Source organism: Felis catus, chromosome B4, assembly GCF_018350175.1.
Source record: "Felis catus isolate Fca126 chromosome B4, F.catus_Fca126_mat1.0, whole genome shotgun sequence".
NCBI lineage: Eukaryota > Metazoa > Chordata > Mammalia > Carnivora > Felidae > Felis > Felis catus.
Window position 1 is genome coordinate 71045995 of NC_058374.1, and position 12821 is coordinate 71058815.

General features: G+C 35.4%; 1 long non-coding RNA gene across 1 annotated transcript in view; it reads left to right on the plus strand.

The window, feature by feature from the left end:
* Window positions 1–276: 276 nt before the first annotated feature.
* The window catches only part of LOC111561353, a 37191-nt gene continuing 24646 nt past the window's right edge, over window positions 277–12821 (plus strand). Inside the window, exon 1 of the long non-coding RNA XR_002743865.2 lies at window positions 277–467. This is a non-coding gene — a long non-coding RNA (uncharacterized LOC111561353). The remainder of the gene's footprint in view (window positions 468–12821) is intronic.

The following is a 12821-nucleotide window of genomic DNA, read 5'->3' on the forward strand; positions in this document are numbered from 1 at the left end:
GAAATAATAACTGAAAACTTCCCTAATCTGGGTAAAGAAACAGAGATCCAGGTCCAGGAAACAAAGAGGCCCCAACAAAATTAACCCAATGAGGTCTACACCAAGACACATAATAATTAAAATGCCAAAAAGTAGAGGTAGAGTTTTAAAAGCAGCAAAAGGAAAGAAAATCATTGCATATAAGGGAAACCCCATAAGGCTACCAGCTGATTTTTTCAGCAGAAACTCTGCAGGCCAGAAGGGAGGGGCATGATAGAGTCAAAGTACTGGAAGGAAAAAAAAAACTTGCAACCAAGATTACTCTACTCAGCAACCCTGTCATTCAGAATGGACAGATAGAGTTTCCCAGACAAACAAGTTAAAGGAGTTCACCACCACTAAACCAGCCTTACAAGAAACATTGAAGGGAGTGGGAAGAAAAGGCCATATCAGGAACAAGAAAATTATGAAAGAAAAACATTTCACAGGTAAATATAAGCAGAATATAAGCAGAATATCCACTCTTAGAGTGGATAAACTTTGGATAAGTAAATATAAATATGATTCATGTTTACAAGAGGAGGTACAGGGTATTTTGGTTACCTGGAAGAGGGAGTTCTAACTTAGTCCCGGGTTTCAGGTAAGGCCTTACTGTGAGGTATGTTTAAACTGAGATCATGAAGAGCAGGGGTTATGCAGGGAAAGTACGTTTCAGGAAAGGTGAAAACAGTATAATTAGTAATATAGAGGCAAAGTATGGTTTGTCATTTTTGAATTTGAGTGTGGCTGCAACCATATATATGATAAAGAGTAATATCCTTAGTATGTGAAGAATTCTTATAAATCAAAAAGTAAAAGTTGAACATAACAGTGGGAGTAGGTAGTTTACCAAAAAAAAAAAAAAAAGACATCTATATATGCAATATTTTACAAGTTCATTCTCCTTGGTAATTAAAGAATGCAATTTAGAAAGTGAAAAAATACTTAAAAACTGTTTTGCCTGTTATACTGACAATGCTCTAAAATAACTAGCATGTATCATTGGCAAGGGGCACTGTGGGCAGTAACGCATACTCGTTAAGAGATTGGGCTGGAAGCCAGATTGCCTAGATCTAAAACCCACTTCTCACTTACCACCTGTATGATCACTGGCAAATTATTTAATTTCTCTAAGTCTTACATCCTACATCTATAAATCAGGACTAATACAAACTCATAAGGTTATTGCGAGGTTAGGATTAAATGATAGATGTCAAGTGATTGGAGCAGCACCGGGTACATAGTGAGTGCCCAATAAATGCTATTTTTATTTCCTAACACCGCCCGGTGATTTTATATGCCACTGTGCTGATATACTAAATCATAATAAATACTTGGGCTTATTTCCTATTGACTTGTGTACATCAGTACACTACATACCTAATTACATAATACACATTAATTGCTGAAGTTAGTTAGTTGCTGAAGTCTGATATTAACTTAAAAAAAAAATAAGATAAAGTCTCTGGTCCTTGTTCTTCTTTTGAAAAATTTCCTGGCTATTTTTGCATGATTTTTTCATAAATGTACTTTAAAATCCCTTTTTAATCTTCAAGTTCCTAAGCACAACACTTCAAAAGCAATTGAATTGTACTTAGCTACAGATGAGTGTGCACATAAATGACCTCCTGATAATACCGAGTCTTCCTATCCATGCATAGGCTATTTCCTTTCATTTCTTTTATTCTTTTATCCTCCCACATAAATAAATATAACCATAGTAGAATTTTGTAATTTTATTCACATAGGCCATGCAAGAGACAAAATGTATGTGTATGTATGCATGTGTATGTGTGTTTGTGTCTGTATGTATATGTATGTATTCACATGTATGTATTAACATGTATTCACACACACAATGAATTTATAAACCAAATTCCATATGAAATTCTGAAAATATATATTTCAATAATGTAGGAATAAACATGTCACTTCCAAAAATGTCTCCATTAAAGAGGTAAACGATTTATTTTAAATAGAATTATGAGTGTGTTAGCTAAAAACTAATCTTAACACTTCATAAACTATGTATATTAATAACCTGTAAGTATAAAATGCCAAGAAATTACTTGTTTTTTAAGTAAAAATAATTGCCTGCCAAACTGAGAAGATTATCATATATATTCACACACACAAACACACCCAACTTTGTATTTCCTAACTGAGCTTATGAGGAGTTCACAGATGCTATGCACAGCTTATAGTCATGGCATTTGGATTTCTCCTTGAAAGAATAATCGATATGTATAGGGTGAACGGACACTATTTAAGATGTTTCTTTACAAGATGAATGTTCTTCATTAATCATTTCCCTCCCCAGAAAGAGACCTTCTGATCTCTTGTTAGAGAGAAAACAAAAAGGCAGCTTCGTGGTTCTGGCACATGGACTGACACAGGCTCCACAGAAATAGTCTGAGGCCAGGGCCATACTGCCCAACTTCTTTTCTATGATATAACAAATCCAATGCTTGGCTGTAGAAAGTCCATTTAGTAAAAATGGGGGATCCAGTGAAGTGTAACACAAATCAATAGCAAAAACCCCAAAAAGTACATCTGAAACCGTACTGTAGATGAACCAGAGGCACACTTACCATGAAGCTATAGAAGCTGTGGGTCCTCTCACATGCACAGGCCACCTCCAAAACCCCAGGACGGACCCTATCAACGTGATCACATGGTCATTTGTTTTAGGGTTGTAAAGATAGTTTGCACTCTGATTCTTAAAGAAGTGTTCCTCCCATATTAAATAACCCTCAGGGCCCACACAACCTCAGGCCACTCCTGCTCTTCACTTTTCTAAATCTTTTTTTTTTTTTTTAAGTTTATTTATGTAAGTAATCTCTATACCCAATGCGGGGCTCAAACTCACAACCCTGCGATCAAGAGTTGCATGCTCTTCTGACTGAGCCAGACAGGTGGCCCCTAAATTTATCCTTTTTATATTTTACTGTTTTGGAGATTTTTTTTCCCACTAAGTGTAAAGGAAATGCATTCTCTTGGCTTTGTCAGCACATTGCTCTTAAATGTCTACATCCTGTTACCCTAGTAAGCCAAAGGAAGATGAAGAGAAGGACGAATAAATTCCAACTTATTTAAACTTCTAATTTAAAAGAGAAAAGAATGCTAATTTTATTGCACAGAATGTTAATAGCCAAGAGATAATACTTGTGTACTACAAAACACATATAGATACTATAAACTCTATGGAAGAGGAGACCAAGAAAGTCCTCTTTGTATCATCATTCCCCCCCACCCATCACCCCCCTGTATTAAAACACATCTGCTTCCAGAAGCAAAGAAAGGAAAGGAGTGGGCAGTACATGCCTCAGACTGTCCCCAAAGTTTTGTTTTGGCTACATTTTCATAGCAGAACTGATGAGAAAAATGCTAAGATTAATGAGGAAACATAACTATTTAATAAATGACATCTGCTTGAAAGTCACCTTAGAGAATTCAATCTTTTCAAGTATAAGAGCACTAAAAAAACTCTAAGCTTCCTTCACAAAGTAAAGTATATATTGGTCAGAGTGTTTCCAGGGTTGGGGGAAGGCAGAGAGCATAGCATATTTCTCATATCTTGCAAATGCAGGTGCAAAAAGGGAGAAAATTGTGGAAACAAGTGATATAATTAATGCAGCAAAAGATCACCAAACGAAATATTCTTTTTTTTTTAAGTTACATCCAAATTAGTTAGCATATAGTGCAACAATGATTTCAGGAGTAGATTCCTTAGTGCCCCTTACCCATTTAGCCCATTCCTCCTCCCACAACCCCCCCAGTAACCCTCAGTTTGTTCTCCATATTTATGAGTCTCTTCTGTTTTGTCCCCTTCCCTGGTTTTATATCATTTTTGTTTCCCTTCCCTTCTGTTCATCTGTTTTGTCTCTTAAAGTCCTCATATGAGTGAAGTCATAGGATTTTTGTCTTTCTCTGACTAATTTCACTTAGCATAATACCCTCCAGTTCCATCCACGTAGTTGCAAATGGCAAGATTTCATTCTTTTTGATTGCTGAGTAATACTCCATTGTATATATATACCATACCTTCTTTATCCATTCATCCATCGATGGACATTTGGGCTCTTTCCATACTTTGGCTATTGTTGATAGTGCTGCTATAAACATGGGAGTACGTGTGTCTCTTTGAAACAGCACACCTGTATCCCATGGATAAATGCCTAGTAGTGCAAATGCTGAGTCGTAGGGTAGTTCTATTTTTAGTTTTTTGAGGAACCTCCATACTGTTTTCCAGAATGGCTGCACCAGCTTGCATTCCCACCAACAATGCAAAAGAGATCCTCTTTCTCTGCATCCTCACCAACATCTGTTGTTGCCTGAGTTGTTCATGTTAGCCATTCTGACAGATGTAATGTGGTATCTCATTGTGGTTTTGATTTGTATTTCCCTGATGATGAGTGATGTTCAGCATTTTTTCATGTGTCGGTTGGCCACCTGGGTGTCTTCTTTGGAGAAGTGTCTATTCATGTCTTTTGCCCATTTCTTCACTGGATTATTTGTTTTTTGGGTGTTCAGTTTGATTAGTTCTCTATAGACTTTGAATACTAACCCTTTATCTGATATGTCATTTGCAAATATCTTCTCCCATTCCGTCGGTTGTCTTTTAGTTTTGCTGATTGTTTCCTTCACTGTGCAGAAGCTTTTTATTTTGATGAGGTCCCAGTAGTTCATTTTTGCTTTTGTTTCCCTTGCCTCCAGAGTCGTGCTGAGTAGAAGTTGCTGCGGCCAAGGTCAAAGAGGTTTTTGCCTACTTTTTCCTCGAGGATTTTGATGGCTTCCTGTCTTACATTTAGGTCTTTCACCCATTTTGAGTTTATTTTTGTGTATGGTGTAAGAAAGTGATCCAGGTTCATTCGTCTGCATGTCTCTGTCCAGTTTTCCCAGCACCACTTGCTGAAGAGACTATGTTTATTCCCTTGGATATTCTTTCCTGCTTTGTCAAAGATTAGTTGGCCATACGTTTGTGGGTCCATTTCTGGGTTCTCTATTCTGTTCCATTGATCTGAGTATCTGTTCTTGTGCCAGTACCATACTGTCTTGATGGTTACAGTTTTGTAGTATAGCTTGAAGTCTGGGATTGTGAAGCCTCCTGCTTTGGCTTTCTTTTTCAAGATTGCTTTGGCTATTCAGGGTCTTTTCTGGCTCCATACAAATTTTAGGATTATTTGTTGTAACTCTGTGAAGAAGTTATTTTGATAGGGATTGCATTGAATATGTAGATTGCTTTGGGTAGTATCGACATTTTAACAACATTTGTTGTTCAAATGGAATATTCTTGAATTGATATTCTCTTTAAAATTACATAGAACATAAATTTCTAAACATTTGTTCTTCAATTTAAATTATTTCATGTGCAACATGCAAATATCAAAGAAATGCAGTATCTAACCTTGTTACATTCAGTATTTATTGAAAAGATTTATTCTGCCACATGTTTATGCATTCCCATTCTCATTGAGCTAGCACAACTAGCCCCAACTTTTTGTTATATGATGTTCATCAGGATTTCTAATTCATCCAATTTGTTTCAGTCAAGTTCCCTCGTCTCTTTATTTCAGCCACACTCAAAGCAATAATGTAGGAGTAGAGAAATGCCATTTTACTAAGGAGATTTATTTTAATCTCTGATAATTTTGAGCAATTCATGTTCTTTACACTTGACCCAGTTTGGTTAATAGACAATTAGAAGTTATGACTAATGTTACACACTCTTATGACTTACTTATTTTTTCTATGCCTTATTCCAATGTATTTCAATTGTAAAACTGACCAAATGCATATTAGGTTGTAATATATAACACGTTGTGATTTATATATTAAAAATTTCAAAGGCTGGTATTCTCCAGTGACCAATCAAAGTAATTAAATATTTCAATCTTTGTTTTCAGAGCTTCCTTAACCTGAAATAACTCACATATGGTGGTAGAGAATCCTTACTGCCCTTCAAAAGTCCTCCTCTTCTTCCATAATTAAAGAACTTCTGACATTTTAGTCAGATTCATGGATGCCTCATCTCCCTTGTAGCTTAAGTGGCATATGACTGAATTCTAGTTAATAACATGTAAGCAAAATTTTTCTTTAAAATAGCTGCCCTCCATGGGGTGCCTGGGTGACACAGTCAATTAAGCATCCGACTTCAGCTCAGGTCATGGATCTCACAGTTCATGGGTTCAAGCCCCACATCGGGCTCTAAGCTGACAGCTGGGAGCCTGGAACCTGCTTTGGATTCTGTGACTCCCTCTCTCTGTGCCCCTCCCCTGCTCGTGCTCCATCTCTCTCTCCCAAAAAATAAATAAAAACGTTTTTTTAAAAAAGCATTAAAAAAAGCTGGCCCCCACAAAATAGCTGGCCTACACCATTTGCTTCTTTCTAGTTTCATTTTTCCCTTCCTCTCTTTTAAAATGTGGATGGAGCAACCAATTTGGACCATGAGTAGACCTTGTGAATAGAAATCTATGTATTACAGGGGCGCCTGGGTGGCTCAGTCGGTTGAGCATCCAACTTCGGCTCAGGTAATGATCTCGGTTGGTGAGTTTGAGCCCCTTGTCGGGCTCTGTGCTGACAGCTCAGAGCCTGGAGCCTGCTTCAGATTCTGTGTCTACCTCTCTCTCTCTCTGCCTCTCCTCTGCTCATGCTCTGTCTCTCTCTCTCAAAAATGAATAAACTTTAAAAAAATTTAAAGAAATCTATGTATTATAGAACAACATAGAAGGAATCCAGTTCTTGAGGACTTTGTGGAGCAGATCTCCCCTGCAGCATTGCACTGTCCATTTTGGAATTTTACTTGAGAAGTAAATAAATTGTTCTTTTGTTGGAACAATTGTTATTTTGGGTTTCAGTTACCGGCAACTGAGCATTATTGTGTCTAATACATGATATGGCACCAGCTAATTTCCTTGGACTTCAGTGCTAAATACTACAATGCCTCTCTAGCATGAATGTCCTATTAAAAAGTCTCAGTATAGAAAAACATTTTTATATACCATTTACAAGCTTTATAATGGCAATGCATTGCTATTTATGTCTGATACCAAATAATGCATATTTGAATTTACTAGCGCTACCAACAGAAAAAGCAGAAAACATACTCAATGGGAAAAATACCTTGGAACTCTTCTAGGAAGTCAAACACTGAACATGACATTCCAATCAGGTATAAGTTTTTAAAACTTCTATGTTATCAATTGGCCAATAATTCACCTCCAGCATAACTTTTGTGGAAAGAAACCAGATAAGAGCCTGGTGGGAAACTTTAGATACCCTTGACTGAATGATACTTTGAAAAAATAAAGAATACTAAGGGAATTTTTCATATAAGAATCCAAACTCCAGATATGTTAGACTTCCTAACATGATAAGAATGCTACCAATATGAGTAAATGAAACAATCATGTCCAAAATATGTCACAAAAAAATAAGCAGTATGGTTAGTTCAACCATTCATTCATTTATCCAATGAACATTTCTTAAACCATCTTCTTTGTATTATTTTTCATGTTGATTTCTTCATACCCATAAATAAGTTAACTCTCTGCCAGAGATTTTCTTTTTGTAAAGAGAAGCAATTGCTTCATCATTGTACTGGAAATTATTATAGCTTGCACTCTTAAATTTATAACTAAAAATAAATCAGCTTTTAGCAAGAGCTGCTGAAGACCTTGAGCCTAAGGTAATAATGTAGTGAGACTAATTAAACCATTCTGATTTGTTTATTGAATGAAAAGTTTAATAATTAGACTATCATTTAATAATTGTGGATAACTTAATGTGTTAATTCACTTAACAAGTATGTTGATATGTGGGCACATTCTTCTGATTTACTACTCAATGTTATATTTTATTAAATTACAAAGGCTGTGCATTGAGGAAAAAAAAAATATTACTTCCCTCACACATAATGTGCAAGTTATAGAATGACTGACCAGGGTATGTCACCAGAACTTAGACTGAAACAAAAAAGGATGGAGGCCAGAGGGGCAGAATGAGGAATTCAACTATAAGAGAGTAAATTTGAAGGCTGTGACTAAAGAAGATCTAAGTAGGCAAAGATTCAAGTTAAGAAAATTAACAAAGGCAGGCTTCAGTTGGCAAGTACCTCGAACCCCGATTAGAAATCAGGTAGGTCAGGCATCTGGGAAGATTTGAAAGACTGAAACCAAAAATTAAAGATTCTGGGCAACACAACAGCAGAAACGCCAGCCAACTGTGCTTAGCAGCAAGATCTCAGATCCCCACTAGAATGCTTGGAGCAATGGGCATAAGTAATCAACAGTATAAATAGTGTGTATTATTGAGTTGAGGAGTCTGTGAGCTAGAGCCCCCTATATGTTCAGCCCAGGGGTAGAATTTGTCTCATAGCAAGAGTATGGTATGAAACTTCAGAAACCCTTGACTGAATGATACCTTCAGAGAATAAAGAATAATAAGGCAATTCTTGATACAGGCATTCAAACTCCAGATATGTTAGACTCCCTTGAGCTGATTTATAAGCATGGTAGAGTTTTATCAACACAAGACCATAAGAGTTGCCAAATTGGGATCCCTTAAAATCAAGAAGCGGGACAAGCTAGTGCAGACCCTGATAACAACTTCGGTAGAATTAAGTAATACTGATAGTCTTGCATCTTCCCAGGGGTAATGTATAATTTATATTGTTATTGGGAACCTGAAATTAGACATTTGATTTCGAATGTGAGAATGTGGAGGTTTGCCCTTTAGGCCCTAGGTCTGATAACCAAACCCTGAGAGGGAAAACTCAAGAAAGAAGTTTAATCCTTTTGAATCAAAACAGCCACTGTGAATGCTGCTATGAGAAAAAAGTAATTGGGATACAGAAATAGGCAGTGTCTTGAGCTCCCTACACAAACACAGAGACAGAGGTGGGGGGGGGGGGGGCTCAGGTCTTTTATGGACACCAAGCCACACGTTTATACCAAAATCTGTATGTTTATCTTGTTATAGGAATGTTGTCTACCTTAGTTGTCACAGAAATTTCTATCTTACCCAAAGTTTTCCTTCTCCTGAAATTCCATCATCTTTAAGACAAAATAGAATCCTATTTTTTATTTTTTTTTAGATTTTTAGTTTTTTATTTAGATTGATAAAGAGGCAGAGGTTGGGTTGTTTTTCAATCCACATATAGTTAAATAAGTGAACTTTAATTAGTGATATATGTGTGATTATCAGCAGATAAATTTCAACTCGTTCTGCTATAGTCAGCATGGGAAAATAGTAAAGTTTGAATGAACAGTAGATAAAGAGATAATACTATGTGAAAATCAAAGAACAAGATTTCTAAAAGAAAAAAAGAAAGAGAAGAAGAAATCTAAAGTAAAGGGGTAAAATTACAAATGGGCTTTTGGACAAGCTGTAAGTACTCCAGGCAATGAAGGATGATTGAAGACTTGAATTAAAAACAGATTCAACCAACAAGAAACATATTTTGTAAGGAAGGACAGATGTAATGGCTTGAGGGGAAGAAAGGAAGTAAGCAGTGGAGCAGGGAACATGAAAGAGTGACTCAGCTGTGCAGTCACAGAAAGGTGATCAAGAGAATATGAAGTTTTAAAGTATAAAACGAATAGAGACCGACTTTACAAGTCAAGCAGGAAATTTCGAATTAATTTCAGGGTTCAATTTGACATAGTCGAATGGTAGCTGATACATAATTAACCGTCTCCTATTCTTAAAATTCTTGAGGTGGGAAGAGGGAAAGTTTGCAGGAAATGAACAGGGAGAAACTCAAAGAAATTAACAGCTGTCTACACAGAAAGCCCCAGTAGGAAAAGATTTCAAGCATGAGACAACTCATCAATCACCTAATTTAGTACCATCAGTATGCAAAGTACTGTGCTATATATAGATAAATAGCCTTGGTTCTACCTCTTACAATATCATCTCATGCAAGTTCTTGACTTCTTTGAGCAAAAGGGTCTTCATCTATAAAGTGAGGATAACAACACATATTTAACATATTATCAGGACTAAACTCAATAAATTGTGGTAAATTGCTATGTAAATGATACTTATTATTGAAAAAATAAGAGCAGACATTTATTTTAGAGTATTTTAGAAGAGGAAATTACTTAGAACAGTTGTCTTATGCCCCAAGGGAAATAGTGAGAGTGCAGGGAGTCACCCAAGGCAATCCAGCTAGAGAATCCATGATTCTGATACACTTGGCTATACTGCCTTAGTCCCTGATTTCAGTGAATTTGCAATCTCATTTAGGGGAAAACATGTGGAATGTTGAATAAGCAACAAAAAGACATTATCATAAAGGAACCCATGATCCCATAATAGATGAGTTTTACAGATAGGGAGGTTTTGCTGGAATGTTCCTAGAACACCTCCTAGAAGAGAAAAAGACTTGAGTTATGCTGATGAGGATGACTGGAATTGGATCATCAGAATAAGGAATAAGAATAGAAGAAAACAGCAAAATAATGAGGCTAAAAATATAAAGCACAGATATTCAGAGTACTGAGTCATTTATGTTAGAGAAAGATCTAAAAAATGTCATAGAAATTCTAAACCCTCCTTACATTTCATTGAAGGAGAAGAAAATGGCTGCAAATGATGATGCCATTCCAACTTAGAGAATATAACTCTCAAAACAACTTATTGTTTACTATTTGAGGAACGGTTAAAATAAATGACTATGTGATATACTCACCAGAGACAAAAAACCAATAAAAGAAAATATAAGCCAAAATAAACACAACAGTAATTTTTTAAAGAAAGTATTTTATATTTAGACAATATGATTAGGAAATAACCTAGTTTAAAAATACTACTCCCTGATTTTTATGCTTATTGAAATAAGGTTTAATAAAATAAGATTTAAGGTTTAATAAAATTATACTCAGTTTCAAAAATGCCTATTTTTATTGTCTTTGAAAGAAGTTAGGAAAGGAAAATTTTAATCTTAAGAATTTTTAATGCTATTTTAAAAAACTGTTAGACCTTATCACAACCTGGTCTTACTAAGTGTAAAGAACTGCATTGAATCATTTCTACTTATTTTGTGGGAAATTTGAAAATACTAAATTGAAATTTAAAGTGGAAACACAAATGTAAATATGTAAGAATCAAATATGTATATATGTTATGTATGTATATATGTATATAAATATGTAAGATCAAATATGTGAGGATCAAATAAGAAAAGAGCTTATGAGAGCCCTCTGATACAGCACTACCATAAATATATAATTATAGCTGTACATAAAATATTAGAAACAGAGAATTGATAAGTCTTTAATCAGTTACCTACCAGATTATGAGCTCCTCCAGGGCAGGAACTATATCTATTCTTCTTATCATCATGTATTCCATGCTTAGAATAGTGTTGTCTGCCATGTAAATAAATTGCTGATTGAATGGATGCAGCAATAAATGAGCACGGCAACTTTCTGCCTCCAGAAAGACTTCCATCTAGAAGGAATAAACTTAGCTGTAGTCTTTAATAGAGAATTACATCAATATTATTGTGCTCCATTCTTCATTTATTGATTCATAAGAATTATTGAGTGCCCACTATGTGCCAGACATTGTGTCAGATGCTGAGGATACAATGATAAAAACAAGCAAACCAACCAACCAACCAATAATATCCCTGCCCTTATGGATCTCAAAGTATGACAGGAAAGATATTAGTCTAATAATTGGAGAAATAAATTTATATAGCTACAATTGAGACAAATGCAAAGGAATGCATTTGATATACTTACAAAATTATTATGCATAACTGTTTAAGCCAGATGTTATAAAGTTTCTCAGACAAAACATATATTTTGGTTATTAAAGAAAATAACTTTTTGAAGAGACAGCTGAGTCCAGAACAACATTACATAAATTGATATTGTTGGCTTATCCACACAAGTTTATTAAGTTAAATTAACTACACAGGAATGCAAGCTGGTGCAGCCATTCTGGAAAACAGTATGGAGGTTCCTCAAAAAACTAAAAATAGAACTACCCTATGACCTAGCATTTGCACTACTAGGCATTTATCCACGGGATTCAGGTGTGCTGTTTCGAAGGGACACCCCAATGTTTACAGCAGCACTATCAACAATAGCCAAAGTATGGAAAGAGCCCAAATGGATGAATGGATAAAGAAGGTGTGGTATATATATACAATGGAGTATTACTCAGCAATCAAAAAGATTGAAATCTTGCCATTTGTAACTACGTGGATGGAACTGGAGAGTATTATGCTAAGTAAAATTAGTCAGAGAAAGACAAAAATCCTATGACTTCACTCATATGAGGACTTTAAGAGACAAAACAGATGAACAGAAGGGAAGGGAAACAAAAATAATATAAAACCAGAGAAGGGGACAAAACAGAAGAGACTCATAAATATGGAGAACAAACTGAGGGTTACTGGAGGGGTTGTGGGAGGAGAGATGGGCTAAATGGGTAAGGGGCACTAAGGAATCTACTCCTGAAATCATTGTTGCACTATATGCTAACTATTTTGGATGCAAATTTAAAAACATAAAAAATAAAACAAGTTAATAAGAAAAATTAACTACAGAATGATTCACATGTACAATTATTTGTTTTCAGGGGAAATTTCCTTTCTCTTCATCCTTCAGTTTGTTGGTTGCCTTTAAAGTCACCAATATTTGAAATGTCTCTTCATGCTATCAAAATGAGTATTTCCTTTTTTAAAAATTTATTTTTAATTTACTTTTAATTTTTCTGTGTCTGACATGTCCTTGCAGATGAATTTGTCTATTTCCTTTCACAGTGAAACAGCATTTTGTGAAATTTAA